Source organism: Erpetoichthys calabaricus, chromosome 1, assembly GCF_900747795.2.
Source record: "Erpetoichthys calabaricus chromosome 1, fErpCal1.3, whole genome shotgun sequence".
NCBI classification, from domain to species: Eukaryota; Metazoa; Chordata; class Cladistia; order Polypteriformes; family Polypteridae; genus Erpetoichthys; species Erpetoichthys calabaricus.
The window spans coordinates 204287537-204307016 of NC_041394.2; the positions used below are offsets into that span (position 1 = coordinate 204287537).

Sequence of the window (19480 nt, forward strand, 5' to 3'; positions counted from 1 at the left end):
ATATTTCGCCAAAGCTGGAATACATACAGTACTGTAAACTAGTGAATTCTTCCTACAGTACAATGTGTTCATATATATATATTTTATCTATTAATGATTTAGATGTAAAATTCTTCTTTTTTACATTTGGTTTTCAATTCACATTTTATTGGACTAACAAAAAAATGGCTTTAACCAGTGAAGATGAAGCCAAATACTTAACCTCTTAATTTCATCCTTGACATTGACCAGTTCATGAGGCAGTCCAAAATAGAGAGAAATTCTTAAGCCTGGTTTAAAGCTCGTTTATACTTGACGCATCCACACTGCGTGCAAGAGCCATGCGGTGTGACAAGAACGATACTTAGACATCATAAAGGTTTGGGGCAGCCACCCGTATAATGTGCCTTGGCTGCTAAAGCTATTTTTAAAAGTTGTGAGTTGTTCACTCAACTGAGTCCAAAACAGAACTGCAATATTGATTTGATGGTGGCTTTAAAGGCCAGTGTAGGAAGTGACGTCACTGGGGCCGGAAATGGAAGTTACGTCATTAGAGGTGGCACCGGAAGTGACGTCATCAGATCTGGGGACCAGAAGCAACGTCATCAGCACCACTAAAAAACGAAAGTGATGTTATTAAAGGCTCCAGAACCCTGTGGGATTTCCCGAGAATGGTCTGCAAGGGATCAAGAAAGACAGTTACTGCACCCCGCCGCCCCCTGGTTGGATGTGGAATTGACGTTATTTAAACCCTTTAGTTGACTCCTACTCACACGTGTGTGACAGTGGGTTTTTGAAACATATTGTTTACAGATTTTTATCTAACTATGCAGTGTTGCAAACACAGTGCCTTATATCCTAAATAATGAATTTTGAGCAAAGACTGGTTTCATGGGTGCCAGAATGATGAACATTGGCCAAAGATGACACAACAGGTTGTCAAAGTGCAAGGTAGAGTATAAATTAGGCTTTAGAGTTGACGCACCCATGCTGGACACAGCAAAAATGGGTTTTCACTGGTACTGCGCAGCAAACTTTTTCTAGCTACTCATTATGCGGGCATGTGCCATGTATTCAAAGTGTTGAATTGCGAGAACAGGCTGGTTACGTGAGTGTCAGTGAATGAAGGGCTGAACATAACACAACCAGTTCATAAATGTGCAAGGAAAAAATGCAAAAATATCTGAAGTGTATGTCTTTATCATGTATATCACCTACATATATAATATTAAGAATATTATATTTGCCATCCATTCATTGTTTTTGGTTAATGAATCTAACACTCCACCTTCACCTTTTTCTTTTCTTAAATCCAGCAATAGCAGGCACAACTCTTCATCCATCACCAGAGTCTGACTTTCTCTGCTATAACATCGTTAGGTTTGTGACATTAACCAGAAACTCTCATCTACTGAGTAAAAGACTAACAATGTACCGATTGAAAGAGCCACAAGTATGAATGTGTATCGGTCACTGACTATGTGCACACTTTATGTTGCAGTCTTTTTGCTGAATTCATGCAGTAAGTATAAATAAGCGCTTAGACTGTCAAATAAATAAGGATGCATTTAAGGCTAATTCAGTATCATAAATCTATTTTCAAAAGGAATATTGTTCTGAGATGGTTCTATTTAGAAACAAAGACTTACAGCATGGGGTATACATCAAGCACACCAATGCCAAGTTGTGTGTCACCATTTAAAAGCCACATGTGCCCAATTTCAGGCAATTCGAACAAATAAAATAAGGCATAAACAGAGTTTGCTGCATTAAGGAATGAGTATCATTTACTCTTTGATTATTCTGTCAGGTAAGTACAGGAAAGCAACTAGCATGAATAAAAGCCAAGTGACAAGCTTTTTAGCAAACAATCCCTTCATTTATTTTTATCAGTTTGAGAGGTCACATTCATAAGCATCATAATCACTTTTGATCTGGATAATTCAGATTTCTCTGTATGCATCCTGTTGCCTAGGAGATAGTCATAAAAGAAAGAAGGTCAGAGAAAAAAAAACTAAAAATCGGCCATCTGTTAGTGTTATGAGTTACAAAGGTTTAAGACTTGTGTTATAAATTTTCTCTGTGTATGCAGGGTAAAGGTGAAAGGTCAGCGATTAAACTGTGTTCGGTATGATAACAAACAAGAGGCTGCTAACCATCAAATTTTAACCAGATTAATGTTTTCTTCAGTCATGGTTTTGAAACAAAACCATTGAATTTTAAAAATGTTATAACACAATTTGCATATCTTTCTGCAATCAATCAGAAAATTTGAAAAATCGGTTAGTAGTAGCAAAAGGTTATAGTAGCAGTCTAAAGTAAATTATTCTCAGGATGGCCCACTTGCATGTGAAAGGAAAGAGGGACAAGAACATTGCAGGAATATTCTTAAATGAATAACAGTATTTCTAGATATTTTCTACATATGGAAGGTGAAGGTGAAAGATCAGCAATAACGCTGTGCTCCGTATGATAGCATACAAGGGGAAGCTCACCATCAAACTTTTAGCAGATTAAGGCTTCATTAAGGTAATGATAAGCTTGCACATTGTGGTTGTCTGCATAGATTTTTTTTTGAGGTTTTCACTCATATCCTCTAACACTTGCATGTTTTATTAAACATACATGGTGTGAGTCAGTGGGTGTTTGGATCTGCCCTTACAATGAGCTTGTGTTTGGCCAGAGAATGGTTTTTGCAACATGTTGGCCTTCTAAGATGATCTTGTACTGAGCTTGAAAATTGCATGGACAGATGCTAACATATCTATACTACTTGCCACTTTCATGATATAAAATGTGTTTAAACACAAGTCAGAAAACACCTAAAATGGTACTTCTAATTTTTCCTTTCAATTCTTCTTCAGACATGCTTATTTCATCAAGAGACTGCCTAAGACCACATTTTAGTATGGCAGCATCATCAGTCAGTTTAGTGTTGCCAGTTAAATAAACCAGGGTGTCAAGAAAACCTTCAAAGTATAAAATACAGACACTGAGAAATCATGCTGTTAATAACCACACTGGCATATTACATTAAAACTGTAGAATTGTGAGTCTGTAGCATTGTGTGCCATTGTGCTGCCAAGATAGTCCTCAATTAAACAGAATTAATTTTACCACAACTACAGAATGATGGGGTGAAACATAAGGCACCTGTTAGCCACTACAATATTTAAATTTTATAAGCACTTGATCCAAAGATACACGAGCATTTGAAAGTTTAAAACTTTTAAAAGTATGCAATGAATGTTGTTTGCTTTGACTAAAAATTAAAAAACGCAATCTTTTCAATTAAAGCTCTATTGCATCTAGTGGTCCCATTAATGAATAATGTTACACTGCTTTTTATTATTTTCATCAAAAAAAGAAATCAGAAACTGAAAATGGGGAGCTTAACCTAAATTCCTGACCTCCCACAGCTGCTTTGTCCAACACGACACGAGACTGATATGAACCATACTTCTTCAGTGGCTGCCAGCCACTGACAATAATTTAAAAGCAATTCCTTGTTATTGCTGCTTCACCTCGTACTTCAACATTTTATTACACTGTCATTGTTCTTTTTGTTACAAGATTTTTTTTTACACTAACTAAACATACACAAATGCCAAAACATACCCTGCTGGGTGTTTTAACAAAGAAGAAAATTGCATAAATACAGGACAGAGACGCAAGGAAAACAGACAATTTTGTGATTTTTTGTTGACAATTTAATTCCAGAAAAAGGACAGTAAACAACATCAATGGTCTTCTTAACAGCAGTTCAAAGAAATATTTATGGAAAAATCCAAGCAGAATACTTTCTGTTGAAACTATTTTATGCTGATAACTTGTGGACTTTAAAACATTATTTTATTTCTGTGTCAACAAATTGAGAATAACTTATTTAAATGTACCCAGTACTTTATTTCACATAAAGTTTGCATTGCTGAAAATGCAGCACATTTCTAAAAAAATGAAATAGCCTGATGGTTCAGTACCCATGAATATGGCATATACACACAGAAATAAACATTGTCACACATGTGTGTCGGACGACTCCTTCACAGGCTCAGTCAGGGTATGCAATAATCCACCAGAACTATAGGGGGAGCCGCCACTAACTCTGTCTTCTCCTTTATCCTTGCAGTGCCAAGAAACAGCCCAGTGAGGGCAATTAGCTCTGCCCCTTCTGGTCCGACCACCATGTAGGTCAGGCATCCCAAGAAAAGAGGCCTTTTATTGAAAGAGTAAGCCATTGAACGGAGCTCCACTAACCCAGACTATATTCAGCCTTTCTAAAGTACCGATGCAGAGAAACGTGTAAATTTGCTTTATAAAAGTATTTTCTTTTCATCTGGAGACAAATAAAAGGGACAATGTGGCTGGTGTCCCAAAAATCTGTCGTTGTCAAGAATGTTATTTCACCACCCAACCACAACATGCATGACAAACTTAATAGAAATTCTATAACAAACAGCTTAGTAGCAAAAGCTTTTTTTAAGCTGATGTAAAGAGTGTGATATGACATGGCTTCTGTTCACCAACTGAAATAATGCCCAGCCCGTCAAAATTCTCAAAAACAATGCGTTTAAGTTAAATAAATGAGCATACAGTGATGGATACTCACGTAAAACCTTACAACAATCCTAGAAAACTAGCCATCACTCTATGCCTTGTTTTGCAGGTGGGCTGATTTCCTCACTTCACTACATCCACAGTAGCACAAAGCACTACTACTATGTTTAATTTACTATGTCTTTCTACATTTCAATATTGTTAGGCATACACCAACTGAAGACGCCTTCAGGATCATCACTCACTCAGCATAGTCTCCAGTTGCAGCTCACCACATGATGTTGCCAAAACGCAAGGATGGTTCTCTTAAGATATTTTAAATTTTGCCTCCTTGACTGCACTACTGACTACATCAGCTTCTGTATGGACATTGTAGTTCCAGTAAGAACGGTACGCTGCTATACTAACAACAAGACATGGATTACAAGTGACATCAAGGGCCTTTTGAACCAGAAGAAAAGGGCTTTTAAAGGTGGTGATCAGCATGAGCTCAAACGCGTGCAGAAGGAACACCAAGTCCAGCTCAGGGCAGCGAAGGAGCAGTACAGGAGAAAGCTGGAGCAGAAGTTGCAGAATAACAGCATGAAGGAAGGAAATTTTTGTTGAACAATATCATCTCCAGACAGAGGAGCAGCTTCAGCGACAGACTGCTGTCACTGTCCTGCTCCACTGACAGACTGAGGAGATCGTTCCTCCCCCATACTCTGTGACACTTCAATTCCACCAGGTGGTGGGTAAACGGTAACATTATACAAAGTTACTGTCTGTTATACCTGCCTCACACTCTCCACCTTTCATTTTTTAACTTGCACTGCATTTTTATCAATCTTTAATTAATATTGTTTTTATCTGTATGCTGCTGCTGGAGTATGTGAATTTCCCCTTGGGATTAATAAAGTATCTATCTATCTATCTATCTATCTATCTATCTATCTATCTATCTATCTATCTATCTATCTATCTATCTATCTATCTATCTATCTATCTATCTATCTATCTATCTATCTATCTATCTATCTAATGCAAATATTAAAGCACTCTGTAAAAGCCAGTCAATTTGCAGATATCCTGTTTTGGACTGTCCCCTGCCCTTTGTCACCCTGGTTGGACCCATACCTTGTTTAAATTATCTGCCAACCAAACCATCTGTCATATTCTAAACAATATTCTACCTCTCAAATTTTGTGTATGTTAAATGTCATTTTAAATTACTTTAACACTCTCACAAAAATAAACAAAACAAACTAAAAATGATAGGCAACTGCAGCATGATGATTGACTGCATTCTTTAATCAGATATTCACCAGTTGGAGCTCCCTGTGACTTCTGGCAGGTAGCTATATGCTATGTATTTATGATTCCAAAAGGGCATAATCAAATGAATCTCCCAGTATGAATCAAAAAAATGAAAGACATTATCCCATTTAGCTTTCCACCACCTGCAAAAGCTGTCTCAAAGCAGACTCATAAATAAATCAGCACCAAAATTCGTTACACAAATCATTTTTACCAGAATTTACATATTTCAAAAACCATTTGTTGTTACAGACAGAATGAGTAAAACAAATTTACTAAGAGATTCATTTGGATGATTTTGTCTTGTGCCACAACTAGCTTTATGAACTGACTGAAGAGTGCACATACATTTCATGGTTTGTGGGTTTCCCAAAGCAATCAACAGATTTGGGGTGATTTTCAATACCAGAGCTCCATCTTCATCTAATGTTGTATTACTACACAATACTGGCTAGTTTCCCCATTCATTCTGTTCTTAAACAGATTATTTTAATTTAGGCTTAATATAGTATGCTATACTTTATTGGTTCCAAGGGGAAATTTTAGATGTATGAGTTTGGGGAGTGAAAATGTGAAAATGAATAGATCCTATGCTGTGAATTACTAGGATCATATCTGGGCAACATTGCACTGTGGTGTACTGCCTACTTGAAGCTGCTCTCATCTTTAATGTGCATCAGATCTCTGTGTTGTGCAGCACAGATGGCAGAAAACAACATCACTCTGTCCTACCATGAACATATATCTTCAAAGCTGAAGTGCACTTCCTTGAAAGGGATTAGAAAACACTGCCATAGTTAAAATAACTTCAGTAAATAGATGCATCGTGGGACACAGTCACATGCATATTGAACAGACAGACAGGGTGAAGCTTGTTCAGTATACAAACTCTCTAGTTATGTCCTCTTTAGTATAATGTGGGGAAAAAGTGGAAAAAGGGAATCCAAAGGTGACTAATGTAAGCCTAAAAGAACAGGGATTTTTTTCTGAACAATGATAAGAGCAATAGCCTCTTCCGCATGAAGATTGAAAATTTACCAGAGATAATAACGGAACATTTCAACATTGTTTAAATTGGCATTAACATCTGTGATTACCTACAGGGTGCATTTGCAATATGCAAAGCTGATTTCTCTATTTGATCTTTGTGCTGACAGAGGATTGCACAAAAAATAAAACTGCTCCTCAAGCTAAAGCCTTGTTATTAATTATTAATATACAGATATTAAACATGCAGAAATCCTAATTTGCTCTTTACTTACACCAATGCAATATGAAACACATAAGAATTACAAGATATCCAGTCTTGCAGGAAAACATTAAAAATTTACAACCACAGTACCATACCTGGACTATATAAGCCCCACTCTCTGAAGCTTGAATTGTGCTTCTCAAACTGGAGCTACAAACTTCAGCACTGGTTAGAAATTAAAAATATTGGCAAGTTGTTATGAAATTTTTGGTAAACAAATCTGTATAGCTATACCCTTTTAATGTACAGACTGAGAAATTTATAGTATCTGGGATGTATCTGTATCCCTGAATATTCTCATAACCACATATATCACAATTTTTTTTTTTTTGCTCTGCTTCTTTTTAACTTATTTATGTGATTGATTTAAATTCTGAAAAAGTATCAAAAAACTAAATTAACTTTGAGTAGATTACTGTAAATAAGAGAAAATAATAAATAATATCTAAACTTACACTTTATTTTGCCCATCCAGTTAACCTGATGGTCCCAGTATCTCATCTACCTTAATACTGAAAGATTAAATATAAAATTTAGCAATTTGAGATGCCAAGTTCTTTCAGTCTCCCATTCTCCTCAGAGGAAAAAAAGAGTTTTCCATATATTATTTAGTTTGCTTCATTATGCTTACCCTAATTTTCTACCTGTACTATTAAGGTTTCTTAATTAGAGCATGATGCTTGTTCCTCCATATGGTCCTTGTTTGCGATATTCTCATTGTTCAACACGTTAATGGGCTTTAAATATAAATAACCAAAATGCAGTTGTTACAGAATATTTAACAGTGCTGGGTCACACCAAAACTCACATTTGCTCATAACCTGTTAGTTGGCCTCACTGTTTTAGGTTCATGGTAATGATACTCAGCTACAGTTCTGAACTCAAGCACCCCTGCATGCTGATCTTTACAAGAGAGCTCTTTCAGTGTTAGCAATCTACTCTGAAATGAAGACCACTTCTCTTCTTTTAATATAAAGCATGTTTACTCTTAGTCTGGGACACTTGTCTCCTGCTTCTTATATCTGTTTACACATGTGTCAGTTGCCCTACATTCATGTTTTTATTTTATATCGATCCATTCATCTACTAAAAATTTTTATCTAATTTAGTAAAAATATGTAGATGCAGCCACCATGACAGCACACATGTAAATGCACTAAATTTCACATTAGCCCAATCAGAGGGTCAAAAATAAATATAGGCACATGCTCACTCAAACTGGAGGAATTTTGAGAACCAAACTGACTTGAAGTGGTTGGATTGTGGAAGGCAACTTCATCCTCAGTGGAAAAGCATGAAAACACATGGTTTTGTTGAGGTTTATTTGTATTATTGTATTTTGTTTTCAGAGAAGTTAGTGATCAAAACAGTTATGTTTTACTGTACTTTGCTCATATGCATTGGGGTTAAAAACCTACTATTACCTGTATATCATTAATGCCTAGAATTTTTCAGATGATCTCCTCAGTTGTGGAATTTATTTACATTCCTTTACTGAACCAGGCTCATTTAACCAGTGCCAGTAATTAAAAAAATGGCACAAATATTTCAACAGTTACAGTATCAGTAGGTTTTGTGAACTACTGAGCCATTACACAATGAATTAGGAAAAGAATTCAATCAACAATCTTGAGAAATACAGTGAGGCACACCAAATAAGTAACCCGTATCAGCAGCAGAAAATTAAATCAGCTTAAGCTAATGGGAAGTATCCATACACATTTTGTTTCACTTTGTTAGTTATATTATACTGCTGAAGAGAAGACATGCTGTATTCATTGTAGTATGCTATGATTATGGAGTTTTATGGTCATACATACTCCTTGAAGTTGACACTTGTGAAATCCAGAAAGTTCTGCACCATAAAAAGTAAAATTCATCAGCAATGCACCAGAGAAGGAAACCCATTTGCTTGTACCCCAAAGGTTATCATTGACATTTGTCACACACTTGCACTTAGGAGGCAGTCAACAAGCCCTAAGGTGAGTGATCTATCGCAAGATCAAGGGTTGATTTTGGGTACTAACGCCTCGCTCTCTTTCACCAGACCCAAAGTAGAAAAATAATGATCTCATTAATTTACCTTCACCATTTCCAGGTTCTCAAAATAGCCGTTCAACCTCAATTCTGCTTCTGATAAGATGATGTAACTTCCGTCCCCACACTGATGATGACACTTCCGGCTCCTTCATAATGACGTCATTTACGGTTCCTACAGTTTTGACGTCATTTCCTGCCATATCACATCCTGTCGCCATTTTGTATAAATATCTGAATTTCAGTGCTGTATATTGTCAAATGGGGTGGCATGCTGGCGCAGTGGGTAGTGCTGCTGCCTTGCAGTTAGGAGACCCGGGTTCACTTCCTGGGTCCTCCCTGCGTGGAGTTTGCATGTTCTCCCCGTGTCTGCGTGGGTTTCCTCCCACAGTCCAAAGACATGCAGGTTAGGTGCATTGGCGATTCTAAATTATCCCTAGTGTGTGCTTGGTGTGTGGGTGTGTGTGTGTGTGCCCAGCAGTGGGCAGACGCCCTGCCTGGGGTTTGTTTCCTGGGGTTTGTGTTGACTGGGATTGGCTCCAGCAGACCCCCCGTGACCCTGTAGTTGGGATATAGCGGGTTGGATAATGGATGGATGGATATTGTCAAATGCTTTGGGATTTTGATCCAATTCTCAACTACTGACTAATACTATATGTTCTTGATGAAGAAAGTAAAAAAAAAAAAAACTTTTCTATGGATATAAAAGTGCTTTTCCACATTCTAATTGCTTACATTAGGCTGAGAATACAAACCAGTATAAAATGGCCTTTAAGTGGCCTTTAGCTAGAGATGGAGAGAAAGTTCTTGTTTGTAGTATGCTGGAATACTTGATTTTAACAAGACAATACTTGCAAGCTGAATGTTTCACATTTAGCTATATAATTACCATAACACAAAAGTTAAAAGCGAAGTTAAACAGACAACGTAAATGTGGACAGACCACTTGTTACAGGAATCTCTGCCATGCAATTAACATGCCATGCGAAAGAGCTAGCAGTTCTGTTGGCCCACAGCCGAGACAAATTCTACCTGTTTTTTTAAGTCCACACTTCCTTGCTACAAAAAGATGCTGACAAAAAAAGGATTGGGAAATGGATTAAAATCAAAATACTGAGGCAAAGTAATTTACAGGAAATTAAGAATGAACTAATGTCAAAATCAGAATGTCAATCGTATTTAAAGTAAAGCCAGAAATGCAGCATGATTTCTGAGACTCTACTGCTGGTAACCAGACGATATGCCAAAAAAAAAACAAAAACATTAACGTAACAGCACCAACGGTACACGCACAATAACGCAGTGGTAGAACAGCAACAGTGCTACTACTTGCAGTTTGCCACTTGCTACAATCTAGAAAGCATACATTTTATAATGGAACTAAAAATAAAATGCACATTCTAAGAAGAGCACACAGCAAACAGCAGCTGTATTCACTTCATAATCTGTACAAAGTACAAAAAATACAAAAACCTGAAAAAAATCCATTCCTTATACTGACATCAATGACAAATTATCAACAAAAACTGCAATACAAACTGTATCAATGTTCTCCCATAATCTAGTATGCAGTTATTTTTTTTACTAAAAAGCTTTTTTTCTCAAGGATTTCTTTATTGAAACTGAAAATAGGTTAATTTGATTTGATTTATAAAGAATTAAAGCTCATTCCCAGGCAAACATCATTTAAATGGAAGCTGCTGATAGAATTGTAAGTTCTATCCATAGATGTTTGATTGGGTTCAAGTCCAGGCTCTGGCTGGACCACTCAAGGAGATTCCCAGAGATGATCCAAAGCCACTCTTGTGTATTCTTCATGTTGTGCATACTGTTGTTATCCTGTTGGAAGGTGAACCTTCGGCCCAGTATGAGGTTCAGAAGGCTCTAAATCAGGGTTTCTTTAAAGATATCTCTGTATTTTGCTCTGTTCAGCTTCCTTCAACCTTGTTTAGTCCCTAATGCTGAAGAACAACCCAATAGCATGATGCTGTTACAACCACACTTCATTGCTGGAATGATATTACACATGCAGTGCCTGGTTTCCTTAAATTGTAATGCTTAGAATTGAGGCCAGACAGTTCAACCTTGGTTTCATCAGACCAAAGAATCTTGTTTATCACAGTCTGAGAGTTCTTTAGGTGTCTTTTAGCAAACTCCAAGTGGGCTTTAATGTATCATATGGCCACTCTGCCATATAGAACCGATTAATGGAATGTTGCAGTGGTAGTTCTTCTGGAAGCTTCTCCCATCTCCACACAGGTTCTCTGGAGCACAGCCAGATTAACCATTGTCTTCTTGGTCACCTTTCTTATGAAGGCAATACTCCTCCAATTGCTCAGTTTTGCGACAAGCTCTAGGAAGAGCTGCAGTTGTTCCAAACGTATTCCAGTTAAGAATTATGGAGCCACTGTGTTCCTGGGAACATTCAATGTTGCAGAAATGTTTTTGTAACCTTCCCCAGCTCTGTGTCTCAACACAATCCATTCAACCTCATGGAATGGACTTTGCTCAGATACACATTTTCAACTCTAGAACCTTCCCTAGACAGATGTCTGCCTTTCTAAATCATGCATAATCAATTGAATTTACTATAAATGGTCTTCGAATAAGGTCTTAAAACACCTCAACAATTAATGAGATGCACCTAAGCCAAATTCTAAGTGTCATAAATTCTAAGGGTCTGTAATACTTGTTTCAATGTGATATTACAGTTTTTATTTTTAGTACAGTTTCAAAAATTCCTAAAATTCTGTTTTTGCATCATCACTCATTCTCTCAAACAAACTGAGCACTGTTCCTCTCAGCAATTTAAATAGACAGCAAGGAAGAGATAAAAAAATCATTGAGGGATGTCAACTAAAACCATATCATATCTCACAAACAAGATACTTTAAATTAATGGTAAAACCCACTTTAAAGAAACTACAGTTTTCACACATCAATGCCTTGATGTACTGTAGATATTTCAGTGACAATATTCGTAAATGTATTAAACTTAGGCCGGATTTCATACTTCACACGACGCGACGCACGCTGCAGTGGACCCTCCCGCTACACAAGCGTTGTACTGTTTATACTTGCGCGCGTACTTTACGTAAATCTGGAGGAATCCACCAGGTGGCAGTGCGAGATGTTATTACGGGGAGAACAGGTTTGGCTTCGCTGTTTTGTGAATTGCCTGGAACACCCATTAAATTCCGATGACACCTTACCGCAATCTCTCTGAAAAGGATGTTTAATTATTAAATCCATCAGTCCAGGGATTTGTACATTTTAGCTAGCATTGGGCACGAGGCAGAAACAATCCTTGGACGAGGCATTAGCTCATCGCAAGGTGAATACAAGCACACACATACACGTTGGCATCATTTTAGTGTAACCAAATCTGCATATTTTTGGAAGGAAACTGGAGCACACTGTGGAAACCTAGCAGGAAAACATGTAAACTCCAGGCAGGGAATATCAGCGACGTGACTCCCTGCAAGACAGCAGCGCTAACGCTCCACCACCGTGTCACCCCCATGTGTGTCATTATTAACAGTACTCATTATTTAAATGAAATTACCGATTTATCTGTAAAATGTAACATACATACTTCAATACATTTCATCATGAAAGTGATATCAAGTATAACTCTAAGGATTCTAAATGTGCAGAGAGCTGGAATATCATACATTTAATGTGCTCAGTGTGGCGATCTGTTGCTGTTTGCCACTGCTGTCATTACCGGAGGAAGCACTAGAAAAAAAGATGGCACAGAAGACGGTATGTGAGACTTTTAAAATGCACTGTATTGTGTCATTACGATCTGGAATATGCAACGCTTGAATATAAAAGCACCACGAATGCATCTGTATGTCGGCATTTTGCTTCATCACTTCGAACCATTCATCAAACACCGAAGCACACATACCAATCTCGTAGGATCCGCAAAGCGGTTTTCTGTCACATGTAGATAGTAACCAGAGACTCTGACGTCACATTCCAACTTTTAGCACACTGCGCCCCCCGACTTTTTGCTGGTACTGCAACTTGCGCACGTGTCGCGTTAATTTCTGAGGACCTGCTCAGAGGACTCATCAAATGAACGCTGGGAACGCGTGGCAGCCATGATGTGGGCGCGTACACGTTCTGAGCGTGAAGTATAAATGAGCCCTAATTCTGCGGTTCATTTTGAAATGTTTTCTTACTACTGCAGCACTACAGAACAATCCGTTTATTTAATCATGCAAGACTGGAATTCAAAATGTTGCCACGCAGAAATATTACTGTATTTCTTTCAATGAACATTCACAGGCAAATAATTAAAGTATACAGAGACCATGCTGTTTATTACAGCAATGTTATCCATTGAGCTCCACAAATTGCAGGGTCTAAGTAAGGCCAAGCAGATGCCATTGATATGCCTCAATATGGCTAGACAAAACAAATTTTATTGTTAATTCAACAATGTGATGAGACACTCATCTGAGACAATCTCACCAGAAAGCCTAGAATTATGTTTTCAGTATCCAAGGGAAGGGTGGACATTGTTAGAGCCTCAAAAGAGTGTTTTTCACCCATGGGTCATGACCCAAATGTAGGTCAATGTACACCTTAGATAAGATGACAACCTAAGTTCTAACAAAAATAAAAAATTTAAATCAGCCATTGCTTTAATATTTTAGTAAGCTACTAATTTTAGTTCTGCTCCTGCATACTGGGGATTTGAAATGACTGACATGATGAGCTGATGACAGCACGTTATACATAACATGCTTCATTAGGAATGCCAATAAACATGGACAGGTTCCTCAAATGCCCCATTGCATCACCTATTCCAAACTCTACCAATTCCTTATCAACCTCCCAAGATTCAACCCAAATACTTGAGCCAATCTGGAATGTTTAAAGAACGTAAAACCAGATTTTCCGAGAGACAGATTTATTGTTACTGCGAAGCTCAACATTTTTCACATGTAAATATAAAAATGTTGAGGCTTCACAAAAGACCTTCTGGTGTGTTTGTACAACAAGTCAGCAGGCACTCTGGGTATCATCTTATTGCACATAGAATGCATACACAATTGCAGAACACCTTGAACACCAACAGAGATGTGCACCACACTTTTAGATAAGTCAGTCTCTGGAAAACTAAGATATATTCTTCTCTGAACTCTCCTCACTTACCCCTGATTTCGGCAAACTTGTGAAAATCAGACAAGCATAGGATGCCTATTAAAAAGACAAATGAACACTAAATTTGATTCTGTATTAAAACACCCATGTGTGTTTGGATGAGCATTGTGTGCATTTCATCTATTTTGTGCACTGTTCTTAAATGTTGAATATATAGTTACTCTTATTTATTAAGGTGTGCCATTCAGGATAAAATCTTGGCTTATTTACAATACAATTACTGCTAGTGAAGGGTTATCACTAAACAAAAACAGATAAAACTGGGTTGCATGGTGAAAAAGTTTGAGAACCAGTGCCTTAAGATATTCAATAGTGTTTGCATAAGGAGAAGTGTTCAGATTTTCCCTCCTGTTACAAGGGTGCATGTGAACTAATCACTACTAGAAATTAAATCAGAGACTATAAGAAAGTCAAAGGAATGGCATCATTCAACTTCTCCTCAGGAGACCTTCTAAGTTGCTCCTTCAGCAGGGAAAGTCAGCAGTGAGTGCAATGACCAGAATCCCCAAAAGGCCTTGCAACATGTTTTGGAAGTATGGAAGAAAATTTCTGTGAGCACCTTATATATAGTATTTCATATTCAAATGTAATACAAGTAAAATTAATTACAGAAAGAAACTAACTAGGGCGGCACGGTGGCGCAGTGGGTAGCGCTGCTGCCTCGCAGTTGGGAGATCTGGGGACCTGGGTTCGCTTCCCGGGTCCTCCCTGCGTGGAGTTTGCATGTTCTCCCCGTGTCTGCGTGGGTTTCCTTCGGGCGTTCCGGTTTCCTCCCACAGTCCAAAGACATGCAGGTTAGGTGGATTGGCGATTCTAAATTGGCCCTAGTGTGTGCTTGGCGTTTGTGTGTGTCCTGTGGTGGGTTGGCACCCTGCCCGGGATTGGTTCCTGCCTTGTGCCCTGTGTTGGCTGGGATTGGCTCCAGCAGACCCCCGTGACCCTGTGTTCGGATTCAGCGGGTTGGAAAATGGATGGATGGAAAGAAACTAACTAAATAAAAAAAAACTTTCCAAAATGTGTAACTGTAATGAGGATAACTGAAAAGGAGTAACAAAATCTAATTTTATACTTAATTTCAATATGGGTATTAAAAAGGTACAAATAAGAAACTAGTATCATTTTTCTATTTGGAGAACATAGCAGTTCCACAAAACCTCATTTCTGTATTGCTTAAGAGGATCTAACTCACATTCATAATTTAATTTAGAAGCTGATTCTTATATTTTAAAAGAATCCAAAATATAACAACATTGGTCATTCACATTAGATCCCATACAGCTTTCAAATCAGTACTGAACAAAGCAGTGTATTGTCAGATTTATTACATATGGGAGTGGTACATGTAGTACGTTTAAAGAAAACCACACAACATGACAGAATTAAGTTGGCTCTGTTTAACCGAGACCTCCTTTGAAATTGATCTTATTGAAGGAAACCACTCATCTGTAAAGGTTTCCAGAGAAGGAAGCTGATCTAAATATTTAATAAAAACACCCACATTGAAAAATGCTTAAAATAGAAACTTGTATAAAATAAAATCATATTTTCAACATCAAAAAAATATCTACAAAAAGTACTCAGATAATAATCATGTGATCAAATGTTTTTTGTCACGCTCTTTGTCTCTCTTCGTCTCTCCCCTCCCCCATCTCTACTGGCTGTTAATTTATTCTTTCTTGGGAGACTGCTGGTGACTTTATCTAAACTGGACAGCCTTAGCAGGTTTTTAAATTAAACTTCAAAACAGATCATCTATTTATCCAAATAACATTATTTACTCAAATCTTACACATGTTATAATGATGGAGTACTTTTACTGAGTGACCCATTTGTATGATTTAGTTGCCATACCGTCTAGGTTATAAAATTTTTATAAACTGATTACCTAAACAAATACTGTAATCATCATTATATTAAAACATAAATCTCATGAGTATTACAAATGATGAAATCACAACAACTCCCAACAGAGGAAGCAACATTAAAACAAATAGATGGATGTGTACCAATTATGACAGGTTCCCAAACAGTACAAAGGACAGACGCAACAAAGGACAGCTTCTGGGTGGTATGCACGGTGTCTTAACTAGCTTTGTTCTAAGCCCTTCCCACAGACTATCTTTATTTGTGTTCTATTCTGCCCATGCAACTTGGCTTTCATAATAAATTTACATTTTTGACTGGTTGCTATATAAGGACTAATAATACTATGAAGATCGGTTATTCCTTAATATGTATATATGAAACATCAGTGTGAAGAAAGGATTGATGCTTGTAATGTCTGTTCATTAATTAAAGCTACTTAACTGCATGCCAAAATCGTGTAGTGCCAAATATTATTAGGTCTTTCAAAAACCTGCATGATATTCATAACTTTCATATCAAACTGAAATTAGTTTCAGAACATGTATGGATAGATATATTCACTAATAGTGTACTTTATACTCTAGGTCATCTAGTAGAGATTCACAATATAAGAAAAATTTCTAACTAACATTTTATTTTCACACATTGCAATAGCAATAGAATCTGTAACAAAAAAATCTCAAAGCTTTCATGAAAAAGCCTTGACTTTGCTGTTTAAAAGATGTCAAACAAAAAGCGGAAAGATACAGTAACTTGTAACAGTGTTTTATAGACTGTTGTCTTATTACTTAACTGAACCCCTGCACAGTTTGCCCCAAAAGGGTTGTGGCCTATAGTGGTCACTATTGAACTTACCACACACCCAAATAAATTCCAAAGAGACCAAAGATGTATAAAAAAAGTGTTGTATTAATAAAATAATAAAAAAAGGAAGGGGATAAAACACATGGAGTTGTCAAAGTGCCTTATAACTAACAGAAACTAAATCTTATCTTCTGCACTGACCTTAACTGACACAGGTTTTGCACCCCTTTCTCTCTGGTCAGGTGTTTATAGAACTTACCCACCTAATAAACTAATACTGTATAACTATTCTGTTAACACCTTCCAAACCTTTTCTTGCACACTTTCCTCTCTTCTCACCCATCCTTCCAAAATTCTTGCTTTCACTTACTCCTAACTTCAAGGTCAACAGTCACAAGAATGGTATTCAGTATAGAGCATGCCACCCCCGTAGCAAAGGCATGGTCTCAAGTGTTGCCAAAGGGCATTTATGGCCCAACTCCTGACGCAAACAATACTAAATTGTATGCTGACTCAACACCCACCACAGGATCGATAAAGGGTCTAATCCACTTATCCAGTTCAGGGTCACAGGGAGCCACTTCCTATCCTGTCAGCATTGTTCACAAGGCATAAATCAAACCAGGACAAAGATCCAGTTTGTTGCAGTGCACATTCACATATACTCTCCATCACACTAAACCAATTCTTAGTTTTCAGTTAACCTCTAAGTCGTCTTAATGTGAGAGGAAAACAAAAATAACTAGAGATATTGAGAGTCCTTCAGAGACTACAGAAACTCCACATAAACTTAAAACAATTTGAATCCTAGATTATACAGCAATATCTCTTGCCACTGCATCATTGTGCCATTGCCTATAAAATAATAAATTATAAAAAATAAAACTTTCATTGGGCAGGATTGTAGCATATTGTACAGTATGAATCCTAAGAGTTAGAATGCTAGGTTCAAATCCCAGCCTGTTTATTACTTGCTTATACAAGTCTTCACTGGATACTCCAGTTTCTTCTAAAAGATGTAAAATGAAACTCATAAGAAAACTGTTCCAGTATGACTGAAAGTAAGTACTATGTGTGACTGTCCCCTTGCATTGGTGGCCAGGAACTGAAATATGTCCATTTGTAAAAATGCTCAAGGAATGAATGAAATTCTTAAATCTAAAGTTATTTTTGAATATCTGAATAATAACAATAGGGCGGCACGGTGGCGCAGTGGGTAGCGCTGCTGCCTCGCAGTTGGGAGACCTGGGGACCTGGGTTCGCTTCCCGGGTCCTCCCTGCGTGGAGTTTGCATGTTCTCCCCGTGTCTGCGTGGGTTTCCTCCGGGCGCTCTGGTTTCCTCCCACAGTCCAAAGACATGCAGGTTAGGTGGATTGGCGATTCTAAATTGGCCCTAGTGTGTGCTTGGTGTTTGTGTGTGTCCTGCGGTGGGTTGGCACCCTGCCCAGGATTGGTTCCCTGCCTTGTGCCCTGTGTTGGCTGGGATTGGCTCCAGCAGACCCCCGTGACCCTGTATTCGGATTCAGCGGGTTGGATAATGGATGGATGGATGAATAATAACAATAATAATCATAACTATGAAAAAAGATAATTCTATAAAGCAATTCCCTGTTATAGCCTGCACTTGAGTAGTATTGAGTAGTATGGAATATGTGAATTTCCCCCTGGGATTAATAAAGTATCTATCTATCTATCTATCTATCTATCTATCTATCTATCTATCTATCTATCTATCTATCTATCTATCTATTCAATGTGTTTGAGCTCTACTTCATGGTTTCAATTGCACTTTGTAGTTTGTTCTCATGCAGAAATATCTAATTATTAGGTTTTTTTTTTATATATACGATATTTTGCTTATTGGTTCCATATGTAGTGGGAGAGGTCATTGAATTTTCTACTTGAAACAGGGGAGAGGAGATCTGTGCTATATGAACAAATTAATCAATCTTTAAGTTGCCTAGGGACGTCACTTAAAAATGCATTTTTTTCATATATGTTATCACCGGCTTGAAACCTTGCAGAATATACTTTCAACACATCACACATCTAAAACAAAACACAGTGATAACACTGGTAATTTATTTCCTTGCAACTATGGGAGCTGCCCTGCGGTGGGCTGGCGCCCTGCCCGGGGTTTGTTTCTGCCTTGCGCCCTGTGTTGGCTGGGATTGGCTCCAGCAGAACCCCGTGATCCTGTGTTAGGATATAGCGGGTTGGGAAATGACTGACTGACTATGGGAGCTTTGCATTTGCAAATGAGAATTGAGTATTGTTCACATAATGGTCTGTTTTAAATAGTGGAAAAATATATTATGCTAACCATTCTTGGAGAAATTCCCTAATGTTATTTTTTTCAACTTTTCTGCTCTCAGCTTTTCAACTTTTCTTCTCTCCTTTCAAAATTATTTTCTGATATTCCTTATTTGTGACTGATGTGCATTATTCCTTTTTATATTAATATCAGGATCACAACAGAACACAAAATAGCAATTCAATGAAATAGTTAAA

The 19480-nt window shown here is 37.5% G+C and overlaps 1 protein-coding gene across 16 annotated transcripts in view; it reads right to left on the minus strand.

Moving 5' to 3' along the window:
* nrcama (neuronal cell adhesion molecule a) overlaps positions 1-19480 on the minus strand; it is a 221522-nt gene that overhangs the window by 172152 nt on the left and 29890 nt on the right. The gene's annotated exons all lie outside the window — the stretch shown is intronic.